Source organism: Danio aesculapii, chromosome 25 (assembly GCF_903798145.1).
Source record: "Danio aesculapii chromosome 25, fDanAes4.1, whole genome shotgun sequence".
In the NCBI taxonomy this organism is placed as follows: domain Eukaryota; kingdom Metazoa; phylum Chordata; class Actinopteri; order Cypriniformes; family Danionidae; genus Danio; species Danio aesculapii.
This window is the reverse complement of record NC_079459.1, coordinates 31,996,134-32,012,358: the sequence shown is the minus strand read 5'-3', so window position 1 is coordinate 32,012,358 and position 16,225 is coordinate 31,996,134. Positions and strand designations below refer to the sequence as shown.

At 33.1% G+C, this 16,225-nt stretch overlaps 1 protein-coding gene and 1 long non-coding RNA gene across 2 annotated transcripts in view; one reads left to right on the top strand and one right to left on the bottom strand.

Annotated features, from left to right (window-relative positions):
* Positions 1–10,706, top strand: part of cmasb (cytidine monophosphate N-acetylneuraminic acid synthetase b) — a 30,400-nt gene extending 19,694 nt beyond the window's left edge. The window contains exon 9 of the transcript XR_008836060.1: positions 9,988–10,706. The gene's annotated coding sequence lies outside the window, so the exon portion shown is untranslated. The remainder of the gene's footprint in view (positions 1–9,987) is intronic.
* The window catches only part of LOC130219432 (uncharacterized), a 40,049-nt gene that overhangs the window by 17,537 nt on the left and 6,287 nt on the right, over positions 1–16,225 (bottom strand). The gene's annotated exons all lie outside the window — the stretch shown is intronic.

The following is a 16,225-nucleotide window of genomic DNA, read 5'->3' as shown; positions in this document are numbered from 1 at the left end:
CCCAAACTCAGTAGAGTAAGCTAAAAAAAAAAACAGCTCTCAGCTCCAGTGAAATAAACGTTTGTGTTTCTCGTGTGCTGTTTAATGGAGAGATGATTTTGAAACATAATAGTTTAATAAAACAATTTCTAAAAACGAAATTATTTTAGGTTTTCCATGATGAATGTTCTCTTTGCATTTTAATTACACGTTTAGCTGCCCTTATTATAGTGGCTTGTTATACTACATACAGTAAACTTGATATACTTCTTCTGAGACTAATCTCCTCCTAGAGCGTTCATACTACAACCACCAAACTAACTCCAAACCTCCAAACTGGTCTCACTTGGGTTGCTATATCTTTTCCGACTGATCTGACTTACGGCTTTCCGGAAAATTCAGAAAAGTCCTTTTGACTTAACATTGGACTAAACTTTGTGACCTCATAACTTTGCTCCGGACTGTCATACAGACTTAAGGTTGAGCTCATTTAACTCGAGACTACCAATCTGTCAATCACTGATGACCTTTCAACTTACTAGCTACACACTGGCAACCACTTACGGCACCCTAGTAACTGTCCCATAGATTTCCATTGTAAAAAAACTGCCATTTACTTTAAATTGGACATACTAACAACATACCAATTCATACTAGAAACATACTAACATACATACTAATCATACTAGCAACATGCTAATTTGTACTACAAACATACTAGCAACATGCTAATTCATACTACAAACGTACTAGCAAAATGCTAATTCATACTACAAAGATACTAGCAACATGATAATTTACACTATAAACATGCTAATTTATGTTAGCAACCACTTAGAACACCTTAGCAACCACCTTGCAACCCTTAGCAACCACTCAGAATGCCCTAGCAACCACCTACCAACACCTTAGCAACCACCTAGCAACACCTTAGCAACCGCCAACCAACCCCTCAGAACACCCTAGCAACACCTTAGCAGCTGCCTAGCAACACCATAGCAACCACCTAGCAATGCCTAAGCAACCGCCTAGCAACAACTCAGCAACCACCTAGCAACTATTCAGAACACTCTAGCAACCACCTAGCAACACCTTAGCAACCGCCTCCCAACCACTCAGAACACCCTAACAACCACCTAGCAACACTTTAGCACTGCCTTAGCAACCACTCAGAACACCCTAGCAACCACCTAGCAACACCTTAGCCACCACCTAGCTACGCCTTAGCAAGGACTTAGAACACCTTAGCAGCCACCTAGCAACACCTTAGCAACAACCTAGCAACCATTCAGAACACCTTAGCAACAACCTAGCAACCCCTTAGTAACTACCTAGAACCACCCTAGCAACTGTCTAGCAACCACCTAGAACACCCTAGCAACAGCCTAGCAACCAATCAGAGCACCTTAGCAACCACCTAGAACACCCTAGCAACTGCCTAGCAAAGCCTTAGCAACCACTCAGAACACCCTAGCAACACCTTAGCAAGAAACATGCCAATCCATACTAGAAACATTCATTAAATTTCTTTTCAGCTTAATCCCTTTGTTAATCTGGTGTCGCCACAGCGGAATGAACCGCCAACTTATCCAGCATATGTTTTACGCAGCGGATGCCCTTCCAGCTGCAACCCATCACTGGGAAACATCCATACACATTCACACTCATACACTATGGACAATTTACGTACGGACAAAAGACGTTTCGTCCACGAACTTTACTTTTCTAGTTTGCAATCAAAATGTAGCTTAGAGTCAGAGAAAGGATTCGTAAGTTAGGGCTCATTTAGGAGGCTTGGTTTCAATATTGTTTTGGAAATTAGTGAAGGACACATGTCGCTCCCCTCACTAGGGCAGGAACTAACTGCATAGATGATTAGATAGTTTGCTGACATAGAAGCTCAATCAGTGTTGATCCCCCTCGCTTGAAGATCGATGAAACTAAAGACGTTCGACTCAACCTATACTCCACTGAGCAGGGATACCCACAGGACACTCAAGTTGGCTTTTTTTTAGCATTTACTCTTTACACAATGTGCTTTCAGTATATCCTGTCATCACACGCACACACATCACCAGCAACTGACACCCTATCCACATTTCTTCATATACACCTTCATCTGTTTCCAATGGGGTGTGGAATTGTCAGTCAGCTGTCAGCAAAGCAGACCTCATTCCAGCATTTGCATCACAATCTGATCTTGACATACTGATCTTGACTGAGACCTGCTTTTGTCCCCAGGGCTCAGTCACTCCTGCTGTTCTCTCTAAAGCCTTTGCATTCACCCAAAGAGGTAGAGCGACTGGTTTTCTCATTTCAAACGATTGGAAATACTGCAATTATGCTTAAGAATTCCTCCTTTGAATACTATGCAATCTCAGTATCAGTTTTATTGCCAAGTGTGCTTCACACACTCAAGGAATTTGTTTTGGCTACAGAAGCTTCCAGTGTACATAAAGTGACAAGTGACAACACAAAATAAATATGACAAAAAATAAAATAATAATAATAAAATGATGAACATTAAACAGATGCGGTTAGTGAAGAAACCTGGATGTTGAGTTGTATGTTCAGATTGTTATAAATATACAGGTTATAAGGTGCTGTGTACAAGTGCGAATGTAGAGAGTATTGCATTGTATATTGATATAAGGTGCTGTGTACAAGTGCGTATGAGAAAGTATTGCACGTTTATTGCATAGTAGGGGAATATTTAACTGTTCATAAGGTAGACAGCCTGAGGAAAGAAACTTTTCCTGTGTCTGGCTGTTTTTGTGCTTGGTGCTCTGAAGCGTTGACCAGACGGTAACAGTTCGAACAGGTAGTGTGCTGGGTGTGAGGGGTCCAGAGTGATTTTGCGAGCCCTTTTACTCACTCTGGAAGAGTACAGTTCTTGAAGTGTAGGAAGGGTTGTGCCAGTGATTCGTTCAGCAATCTATGCAATCTCTATCAGTTCTCCAGCTAAATTTCACATTCCGGTCCTTTACCGTCCGGATGAGATGGGTGCATTTACTGAAGAATTGGACGGGTTGCTGTCCTCATTCCCCGAGGATGACAGCTCACTTGTAGTATTACATGACTTCCATATTAACTTGGACAAACCTTATGCTATGGATTTCCATTCTCTCATTAGATCATTCCAGTGTTTCCCCTAGGTCGGGGGTCGGCAACCCGCGGCTCTTTAGCGCTGCCTAGTGGCTCCCTGGAGCTTTTTCAGGAATGTTTGAAAATGGAAAAAGGTGGGGGAGGGAAATATATTTTTAGTTTTAATATAGTTTCTGTAGGAGGACAAACATGACACAAACATTCTTAACGTTTTCTAATGCTGTAAAAATGTGTAGAATAAATATTAAATTTCAACATTTTTGTCAACGAAGATTTGCGTCATAGCCTGCGACACACGTTTCTATCAGCAGGGCGGGATGCCAGGCAGGTGGCTGTTGTAAACAAACCGGCGGCTGTGTGATGGGTCATGGATCCCAAAGGGAACAAGAGAAAAATAACTGAGGAGAACAGAGGATGCTGCTGCGTTTTACCCAAGCGGCAACCTCCCGCTCTCCCTCGGGAAGCCAATACGGAAGTAACTAAAACTGCAATTCATCAAAATTCCACTAGTCCTGGCTCCATAATAGAGCAAGTTGCAATTGAGCCCACTGTTAGAATGGCCAACTTTACAGCAGAAATAAAGGTGTTTACAGCCTGGTACAAAGAATGATTTTGGTTCATATAGCTATTATTACCCCCCATGACAACTGTGAGGGGGGTGAATTTTTTTATAACTCATCCGTTTCCTTTATATTAGGTTATATTAAGTTTGTATAATTAAGGGCGTGGCCACTTGAGTGACAGCTAGGTCTCGCTGGTCGCCGTCACTTCACCTCAGCTGAATCCGGCAGATTAGCCACTGATCTCGGCATATTCATCATATTTTTGTGTTGTTTTATGTGGCTTTACACAGTCAGCTGCCTTTTGGACTTATTTCTTACAATTATCAGATGATATGGGATGCTGTGTGCACTTAATTGTGCTCACAACCCATTCATGTGGTCTCCGTTTCCCATGTGAGTAAAGTTATATACTTGTATGCCGTCTCTATAAATGTATTTGTTTTATTTAAGATCATTTATCATTAATATTTTTCTTTAGACCCGTAAAGCACTCCAGAATGTGACAGATTGATTAGCTGTAGGCTCTAGAACAGTCATCTGAAGCGTTGTCATACAGTGTTATGCCAGGAGTTCATCAATAGTCCTGCATTTACTAACACACACTATATCTGAAGTGTTTGGAAGTAATTCGAGTTTTCCTCCTGTAGAAAAACGTCATAAGAACAATGTTTAGTGGCTCAATGTATTACTACAGTGATTTTAAAAGTCTAAACACTTTATTGATATAGTGTACAGTCAAGCACATGTGGTCAGAACACAAACGAGTCGCAGGTAATAGAGTATCAAGCGTTCTCCCAAAGTAAAGTCTGTCTGCCAGGTCTAAGCAAAGTGCCAGCAGGTGTCTGTAGCTCCGCTCACTCTCCGCCTCTTTGCCCTTGTTTGGTATCCCGCAGTGGGTGCGATGACGCGCAAACAAAATGGCGACGGTTGGCCGCGCCTACTTGTAGCTTCTTTTGCGCTCTTCAGAAACCTATGGGTGACGTCACGGATGCTACGTCCATATATTTTACAGTCTATGGTTTTACCCTTGCACTGACTTGCTTGGCATTTGCACAAAAATCAAACTTAAACTGTATTAATCTGATTTGATATACTTTATCTTTTCAAAAGGCTGCTGTTTTATTTTTATAAATGCAGGCTGCGTTTTATTGCACTCTGTTTGTTGCCCCGATGAGGGCCACGTTATGCACGTTCCATTTTGTTGTTGTTTTTTCGAATCCTCAAAATAAAAATGACATCAAAAATCGGATTTCTTTATTGCATTTCTTTAATTTCATCAAAGCAATGAAACATGGTTCATTAATATTGTAATGAAGTTAAACTTGAGGCGGCATCGTACAACAGAGTAGTCACGTGGTGCGTCATTCTCTACAGGATGCGCTGCAGGGAAAATAAACATTTAATCATGAAGGCTCATTATGTATTTGTAGCCAACTTAGTAATTTTGATAGTAGGCTAATATAGATATATAAAGCATGTGTTGCCTTCATTATAAGGCTTTTAATTTTTTGCGGCTCCGGACATACTTGTTTTTTGTTTTTTGGTCCAATATGGCTCATTCAATATTTTGGGTTGCCGACCCCTGCCCTAGGTATATCTTTTTTATTCACAAAGCTTTTGTCACTGCAGTGTATCTTAATTGGCTTATTTACTTACTAAATAAAGTATACTTTTATACTTGACCTTTACTTAAGTATACTTCTTTTTCCTAAGAGTGTATTCACTCACTTACCAAGATCAGTCTTGTACAGCCAGTAGTATTGCTGATCTGACAGCCAAGTTGAGTCAAAGCTAGGGATGCTCTGATTAGGATTTGTGCAGCCGTTACAGAGTATTGATTACTTGTCATGGTGATCGGCTGATACTGAGCACAGATTCTAATGCTTCAGGCTTTATAATAGATTGAGCACATTTTCCCTCTAAGTGTGAACCATAAGAGAAGATCTTGCCTTACCTAAGAGAATAAATCAAGGATGCTGCATATATTACTTTACACATGTCTCTTATAACCATTTAGGTGTGAACATGTCATGGCCAGGAGCAGCTTTACAGAAAATAATTCATCCATTCATTTTACTCTGGCTTAGTCCCTTATTTATCAGGGCTTGCCACAGCGGAATGAACCGCCACAGAAAATAATATAACACAGATATATATATATACATTTTTATGAAAAATTACAATGCGATTTGGAAACAATGCAAATGATGAAAGTAGAATTCAACATGTCTCAATCAAGAAAGCTTGTGGTGCGCACATTTGATGCATAAGAAGTTAAAATGCACATCTATAAATCTAATATTCTTTACTAAAAAGAAACCGGCCTATAAACTACTGTTTATAGCAATGAGTGTATTATAAGAATTTATATTATTAAATATTCATGTTAAAAGATAAAGTTTTATTTATCTAATAATTCTAGCCAGCTTTTAGTGCATTTGCAATATTGTTAAAACAGAACTTTCAGTTGTTGTATGTAAAGAGGCCTAAATGCATTAACTAACCTGCCTAGTTAACCTAATTAGCATAGTTAAGCCTTTAAATGTCACTTTAAGCTGTATAGAAGTGTCTTGAAAAATATCTAGTCAAATATTATTTACTGTCATCATGGCAAAGATAAAATAAATCAGTTATTAGAGATGAGTTATTAAAACTATTATGTTTAGAAACGTGTTAGAAAAATCTTCTCTCCATTGAACCGAAATTGGGGAAAAAAAATAAACAGGAGGCCTAATAATTCAGGAGGGGGGGTGGTTATAATTCTGTCCTCAGTTAGCTGAACTTATTGGATTCAGTTTTTAAAACATCTTTTTATTTAGCTGAACTTTTCAAAATAAGAAAACGCAAAATAATCCACACAAAAAAATTAAGTAAGTTTTGTAAGTTGAGCCAGCAAAAGAAACAAAGTTTTAAGTTGAGCTAACAAAATATATCATTTTTACAACATGCGGTATATGATACGAGTGTGTGTATTCATGTCTTTGTAGCACCTTTTCCAGGCCGTAGGTTTAATAAAACGATAACACCAAAATAGGGTGCATATGTGACTTCCTGTGCAAAAAGTTGTGATCTATAAAAAACAAACGTGACAGATGAATGTGTGCATCTGTACTGGTTAGCACTGTCACCTCACAGCAATAAGATTGCTGGTTTGAGTCTCGGCTTGGTCAGTTGGCATTTCTGTGTAGAGTTTGCATGTTCTCCCTGTGTTGGCGTGGGTTCCTCTGGGTGCTCCGGTTCCCCTCACAGTCCAAACACATGTGCTATAGGGGAATTGGATAAACTAAATTGTCCGTAGTGTGTATATATATATATATATATATATATATATATATATATATATATATATATATATATATATATATATATATATATATATATATATATATATATATTATATAATTATTATTTTTTTTCCCTCCTGTATTTCTTTCACCACAACTTCCATTTAGGGGCTCTGTAAAGTTCTGCCGTGAAGCAGCTTGTCTCATATAGGCAAACATTTTCTTAGACAAACAGCTTGTTCAACCTTATTTATTTTGGCCATCAAAAATTGAGCTGTCTGTCACTAAATTTGAGTGCTTCTGCTTAACACTTAGGGGCTGCAAGACTTTAAACTGATCACACTAGTAATACCATTAGTCTAAACAGGGATATTTTGGGATTACATGTATTGTACAAACACACTGAAATGTTTGGGGAAAGTGCACTTTTAATGATCTTTTGTGATTATAAGCACTAAGAGTTTTGTGAACTTGTTGGATTTAGCTTTAAAAACTTTAGGTTAGCTGAACTTTTTTTTTTAAATGTCACTTTAACTTTTCCAAATAAGTAAAACTCAAAATAATCCATGCAAAAAATAGGTTTGATAAGTCGAGCCAACAAAAGAAACAGAAATGACAAAGTTTCGTAAGTTGCAAAACTTTAAACTGATCACTCTAGTATTACCACTATTCAAATCATTGTACTAACACAATTGAAAATATGCTGAAATGCTTGGACGTTTTCCAAACATTTCAGCATATTTTCAATTGTGTAAGTGCAACGCATAGTCACAAAATATCCTTGATCAACCCTTTTAATTATGGAGCCAGATCAGTCTTAAAAATAATACATTTATAAAATATAATTCATACAATCCACAATACAAATAAAAAAAAAACACAATTCATAAATACAGAAATTCAATTCATAAAATTCCAAAAATTATTTAAAAAAAACACAAATCCAATTCGTTAATTTAAAACACAATTCAAAAACACTCAAATCCAATTCGTCAATTCAAAACATGATTCATAATATACACAAATTAAATTAATCAATTCAAAACATGATTTTAAAAACGCACTAATCCGTAAATTCAAAACACAATAAAAAAATACACAAATCCAATTCAATTCAAAACATAATTCATAATATACACATTCAGTTTGTCAGATCAAAACACAATTCAAAAGCACACAAATCGAATTCGTAAATTCAAAACACGATCCAAAAACACACAAATCCAATTCATAAATTTAAAACACGACTTCAAAAACACACAAATCCAATTCGTCAGTTCAAAATATGATTTCAAAAACACAAATCCAGTTCATAAATTCAAAACACGATTTCAAAAATACACAAATCCAATTCGTCAGTTCAAAACACGATTTCAAACACACAAATCCAATTCGTATATTCAAAACACGATTTCAAAAATACACAAATCCAATTCGTCAGTTCAAAACACGATTTCAAACACACAAATCCAATTCGTCAGTTCCAAACACGATATCAAAAACAAAAATCCAGTTCGTGAATTCAAAACACGATTTCAAAAACACACAAATCCAATTCGTAAATTCAAAACACGATCCAAAAACACACAAATCCAGTTCGTAAATTCAAAACACGATTTCAAAAACACACAAATCCAATTTGTAAATTCAAAACACGATTCAAGAACACACAAATCCAATTCGTATATTCAAAACATGATTCAAAAATACACAAATCCAATTCGTCAGTTCAAAACACGATTTCAAAAACACAAATCCAATTCGTATATTCAAAACACGATTCAAAAATACACAAATCCAATTCGTCAGTTCAAAACACGATATCAAAAATAAAAATCCAGTTTGTGAAATCAAAACACGATTTCAAAAACACAAAAATCCAATTCGTAAATTCAAAACACGATCCAAAAACACTCAAATCCAATTCGTAAATTAAAATCACGATTTTAAAAACACACAAATCCAATTCGTCAGTTCAAAATACAATTTCAAAAACACAAATCCAGTGCATAAATTCAAAACACGATTTCAAAAACACACAAATCTAATTCGTATATTCAAAACATGATTCAAAAATACACAAATCCAATTTGTCAGTTCAAAACACGATTTCAAAAACACACAAATCCAATTCATAAATTTAGAACACGATTCAAAAACACACAAATCCAATTCATAAATTTAAAACATGATTCAAAAATACACGAATCCAATTTCTCAGTTCAAAACACGATTCAAAAATACACAAACCCAATTCGTCAGTTCAAAACACGATATCAAAAACACACAAATCCAATTTGTATATTCAAAACACGATTCAAAAACACACAAATCCAATTCATAAATTTAAAACACGATTCAAAAATACACATCCAATTTCTCAGTTCAAAACACGATTTCAAAAACACAAATCCAATTTGTATATTCAAAACACGATTCAAAAATACACAAATCCAATTCGTCAGTTCAAAACACGATTTCAAATACACAAATCCAATTCGTCAGTTCAAAACACGATTTCAAATACACAAATCCAATTCGTCAGTTCAAAACATGATTTCAAAAACACACAAATCCAGTTCGTGAATTCAAAACACGATCCAAAAACACTCAAATCCAATTTATAAATTCAAAACACGATCCAAAAATACACAAATCCAATTTGTAAATTCAAAACACGATTCATAATAGACACACATCCAATTCATTTGGCCAAAATATTTATGATTATTACTTGTGAATTCATGAATTGTTTGTATTTATGAATTGTGTTTTGAATTTACAAATAAATGTAAATGTGAATTGTGCTGTGCATGAATTTTATTTTGTAAATGTAGTATTTTTGAGACTGATCTGGCTCCATAATTAATGATCTGTTGTGATGAAAGTGTACCAATTGCTTGTGAAATTTGTGCCAAACCAGTTTGTAAAAAAAGAGTTACAACAGAAACATCACAATAAAATCATATTTTCAGTTATAATTTAAACTGAAATAATATTTACAATAATAATTTCTTAAATTCATTCATTCATTCATTCATTCATTTTCTTTTTAGTGCCTTTATTAATCCGGGGTCGCCACAGCGGAATGAACCACCAAATTATCCAGCATATGTTTTACACAGCGGATGCCCTTCCAGCCGCAAACCATCTCTGGGAAACATCCATACACACTCACTCATACTCGTACACTACGGACAATTTAGCCTTCCCAATTCACCTGTACCGCATGTCTTTGGATTGTGAGGGAAACTGGAGCACCCGGAGGAAACCCACACGAACGCAGAGAGAACATGCAAACTCCACACAGAACATGCAAACGCCAACTGGCCCAGCTGAGGCTCAAACCAGCGACCTTCTTGCTGTGAGGCGACAGCACTACCTACTGCGCCACTGCGTCGCCCCAATTTCTTAAATTATCTATCCAAATACCCTAATATTTGTTTTGCCCTCCTTAATTTGCCTCATTGGGACAGTGGTTGTGTTGGGATGTGAAAACACTTGCAGTTTGTGTTTTTATGGCACCTTTTCCAGCCCTTCGGTTTAATAAAATGATATCACCAAGAACATTGATAAGAAAAGTAAAGCATGCCATGATCGATCTGAACAGATGGTAAAGGTTAATGTTTAGTATCGTATTATTGTGCGTCACTGGGAGGAACAGGATTGGCAAATATTTTTTCTTTTTATTATTGTTGAAGGTCGCTTTGTGTGGTACATCAATATCAAAATCAGCTTTCATCCTGTTGCAGTGCAAATATGCTTATTCATCGTTAATTGAAACTTAAACACTACGCTAAATGTTTTTAGTTATTCGCTTAACGTTATATATACATGACTAAATGTAAATAAAATTGTACATTGTAAACAAATACAATTTAAGGCTTTATATATTTAAAAAGCGTATATTGAAAGACTTTTAGGTTAATTACAGTAGGTTAACTGGGCAATTTAGGTTGTCAATTAAGTCATTGAACAAGCCAAATAGAAAAACATTTAACAGCTTTCACATTTTTAACAAACATTTGTTATTGCAACCAAATAAAAGTAATAAGACTTTCTACAGAATTTTTTTTTATACATGCTGTGAAAAATTCCTTGCTTTAAACAACACAACAGAAACATCACACTAAAATTATACTTTCAATAATAATTTATAGCAGAAATAATATTCTAAATAATATTATTTTCTTAAACAATGTAACCGGATACACTAATGTTTCTGTCCTTCTTAAATTGCAGTATTGGGACAGTGGTTGTGTTAGGACATGAAAACAAACATCTTTTGTTGACTCAACTTGCAAAAACTAAGTTCATCTCTTGCATGGACTTTTTTTGAGTTTTACTTAATTATTTAGAAAAGTTCAACTAACTTCACTTTAGTTAGCTGAACTTATTGGATTCAGTTTTAAAAATGCCACTTTAGTTAGCTGAACTTATTGGATTCAGTTTTAAAAATGCCACTTTAGTTAGATGAACTTATTGGATTCAGTTTTAAAAACTTCCCTTTAGTTAGCTGAACTTATTGGATTCAGTTTTAAAAATGCCACTTTAGTTAGATGAACTTATTGGATTCAGTTTTAAAAACTTCCCTTTAGTTAGCTGAACTTATTGGATTCAGTTTTAAAAACTTCCCTTTAGTTAGCTGAACTTATTGGATTCAGTTTTAAAAACTTCCCTTTAGTTAGCTGAACTTATTGGATTCAGTTTTAATAACTTCACTTTAGTTAGCTGCACTTATTGGATTCAGTTTTAAAAACTTCACTTTATTTAGCTGAACTTACTGGATTCAGTTTTAATAACTTCACTTTAGTTAGCTGAACTTATTGGATTCAGTTTTAAAAATGTCACTTTAGTTAGTTGAACTTACTGGATTCAGTTTTAATAACTTCACTTTAGTTAGCTGAACTTACTGGATTCAGTTTTAATAACTTCACTTTAGTTAGCTGAACTTACTGGATTCAGTTTTAAAACTTCACTTTAGTTAGCTGAACTTACTGGATTCAGTTTTAAAAACTTCACTTTAGTTAGCTGAACTTATTGGATTCAGTTTTAAAAACTTCCCTTTAGTTAGCTGCACTTATTGGATTCAGTTTTAAAAACTTCACTTTAGTTAGCTGAACTTATTGGATTCAGTTTTAAAAACTTCACTTTAGCTAGCTGAACTTACTGGATTCAGTTTTAAAACTTCCCTTTAGTTAGCTGAACTTATTGGATTCAGTTTTAAACACTTCACTTTAGTTAGCTGAACTTATTGGATTCAGTTTTAAAAATGTCACTTTAGTTAGCTGAACTTACTGGATTCAGTTTTAAAAATGTCACTTTAGTTAGCTGAACTTACTGGATTCAGTTTTAAAAATGTCACTTTAGTTAGCTGAACTTACTGGATTCAGTTTAAAAAACTTCACTTTAGTTAGCTGAACTTACTGGATTCAGTTTTTAAAATGTCACTTTATTTAGCTGAACTTATTATTTTCAGTTGTAAAAACTTAAATTCAGTTAGCTGAACTTTTCTAAATAAGAAAACTCAAAATAATCCACAATAAAAAATAAAGTAAGTTTTGTAAGTTGAGCCAACAAAAGAAACAAATTTTTAAGTTGAGCTAACAAAATATATCATTTTTACAACATGCGGTATATGAGACGACCGTGTATTCATGTCTTTGTAGCACCTTCTCCAGGCCGTAGGTTTAATAAAACGATAACACCAAGAACATTGATAAGAACAATAAAGCATGCCAAAACTATGCATCTGATTGATCTGAATTGATGGTAAAGGTTAATGTTTAGTATCGTATTATTGTGTGTCACCGGGAGGAACAGGGTTGGCAAACATTGTTTTTTTTATTTCACTGAAAAGGACAATATCAATATCGTTCATCAATAATAAAATAAGCTTCCAAATGTTAATATCCATGCACAGAAAATTAAACAGTAACTTCTAATTCACATGGTCTGAATTATTATGTTAATTAAACTACACATCAAAAAAATAAATACTACTTATTTAAAATGAGCTGAAACAACACAATTCTGAGATCTAATTGATCGTTCAATCCACTGATTATGTGGATGTGAATATGTGATTTTTATACATTTTATTCCTAAAAATATAATAAATTATAAAAGAAAAAAACTTCAAATTATAGACAACATTTTTTAGAGAAGACTGCCTTAAAGTAATGAAAAATGCAAAATAATAAACATCTGTTTCATATTTTTTCTTTCCACTGGTCTGAATAAAACAAAGGATAGTGACTGGACACATTAAGTAAAGTAAATGAATAATTTTATCAGTTCCAGTGTTTAAGAAGTGCTTGAAGGATAGGCGTGAGAACTGACATTGTAAACTATGTGCGTGTAAACGTTGCTCCTCAAAGTAAATATTAATAAACCAAGACGGTACATTTTTGTTTACAAAAGCAGTACAGCTAATAACCAAATATTATTTGATACACACAGGACTGAGTTAAGCCCCCAAAAATTAGATGAAGCCACGTGAAATGTTGACAGTGAAATGCAAATTAAGCAAATTAAAATGTCAAATATGTCTGATGGTCCTTTAACATGATTTGCATATCCTGGACAATCTACTTGGTGTAGGATTTGACTGTTGGTTTGTGGCAAATAAAACTTAATCATGGCTTCTGCATAATATTAGTATGAATGATTCTAATCTGATCCTAATATTAATAAAACTGATCCTTATATTATTATAGCTGATCCTTATATTAATATAGCTAATCCTGTATATTATTATAGCTGATCCTTATATTAATACAGTTGATCCTTATATTATTATAGCTGATCCTTATATTAATATAGCAGATATCAATATGGCTAATCCTGTATATTATTATAGCTGATCCTAATATTAATATAGTTGATCCGTATATTATTATAGCTGATCCTTATATTAATATAGCTGATCCGTATATTATTATAGCTGATCCTTATATTAATATAGCTAATCCTGTATATTATTATAGCTGATCCTTATATTAATATAGCTGATCCGTATATTATTATAGATGATCCTTATATTAATATAGCTAATCCTGTATATTATTATAGCTGATCCTTATATTAATATAGCTAATCCTGTATATTATTATAGCTGATCCTTATATTAATATAGTTGATCCGTATATTATTATAGATGATCCTTATATTAATATAGCTGATCCGTATATTATTATAGATGATCCTTATATTAATATAGCTGATCCTTATATTAATATAGCTAATCCTGTATATTATTATAGCTGATCCTTATATTAATATAGCTGATCCGTATATTATTATAGATGATCCTTATATTAATATAGCTGATCCTTATATTAATATAGCTAATCCTGTATATTATTATAGCTGATCCTTATATTAATATAGCTAATCCTGTATATTATTATAGCTGATCCTTATATTAATATAGCTGGTCCGTATATTATTATAGATGATCCTTATATTAATATAGCTAATCCTGTATATTATTATAGCTGATCCTAATATTAATACAGTTGATCCGTATATTATTATAGCTGATCCTTATATTAATATAGCAGATATCAATATAGCTAATCCTGTATATTATTATAGCTAACCCTAATATTAATATAACTGATCTTAATATTATTATAGCTGATCCTTATATTATTATTGCTAATCCTAAAATTAATATAGCTTATCCTAATATTAATGTAACTGATCCTTATATTATCATAACTGATCCTTATATTATTATAGCTGATCCTAATATTAATATAACTGATCCTAATATTAATATAACTGATCCTAATACTAATGTAACTGATCCTTATATTATTATAACTGATCCTTATATTATTATAGCTGATCCTAATATTAATATAACTGATCTTATAATATTATTATAACTGATCCAATAATATAATTGATCCTAATATGAATATAGCTGATCCTTATATTAGAATAACTATTAATAGGGTCAGTAATTGGATTTATCGATGCTTTTATAGTGTAAAATAATAAAGAAAATCTTGATTTAAGAACGTTAACATATTTATACTCATAACAAGAAAAATAATGTGTACTTTTCCAGAAAGCAAGCACATATTAAGCACTTTTTCTTGCATATCTTGATTTCAGAATGTTTAACAAAAATATCTTGATTTATGTTTTTGTACTATTTATAGTGTAAAATGACACAAATATTTTCAACTTTCCAGGCAACATATTAAGTACTTTTGCTAAATTCAAGGAGGTTTACATACAGTATACTTTAAAATAACAAAAACGTTTAGAGTTGTGCCAGAAAGCAAGAATATTAAGCAGTTTTTTTGCATATCTTGATTTCGGATTGTTTAATTACATATTTACATAACTACATATTACATACAATTACATATTTATAGTGTAAAACGACAAAAATATTAGCAATATTTCCAAAAAACAAGTACATACTAAGAACTTTTGATTGCGTACCTTGATTTCAGAATGTTTAAACATTTATAATTTAAACTAGCTAAATAATATGTACTTTTCCAGAAAACAAGCATATATTAAGCACTTTTTCTTGATTTCAGAGAATTTAAATGACAAAAGAACTTCATTTAAGAACATTTAAATATTTAAACTGTAAAATAATTAAAATATTTATACTATTTCCAATAAACAATGATATATATTAAGTTCTTTTGCTTAAGTATCTTGATTTAAGAAAGCTTACATATTTAAACTTTAAAATAACAAAACATATTTATACATTTCCAGAAATCAAGCATATATTAAGCTCTTTCTCTTGCGTTTCTTGATTTCAGAATGTTTAAACATTAATACTTTAAAATAGCTAAATGATGTGTACTTTTCCAGAAATCAAGCATATATTAAGCTCTTTCTCTTGCGTTTCTTGATTTCAGAATGTTTAAACATTTATACTTTAAAATAGCTAAATAATGTGTACTTTTCCCGAAAACAAGCATATATTAAGCTCTTTCTCTTGCGTTTCTTGATTTCAGAATGTTAAACAAAAATATCTTGATTTATGTTTTTGTACTATTTATAGTGTAAAATGACACAAATATTTTCAACTTTCCAGGTAATATGAATATATTAAGAACACCACCCAAAAATCAGTGAAATTTTTATGTCTGCGGAACAGAACCACACAACAGAGCATATGATTTATGGCTCTGTATTTCACAACTCTGCCTTCTCAGGAAAGGAGATAAATGTTTTATTTTTTTTTATGAACTAAATTTGCATCACATCTGATCTGATACACCTCTGTTGTACACTTATAAATCTTTTATGACG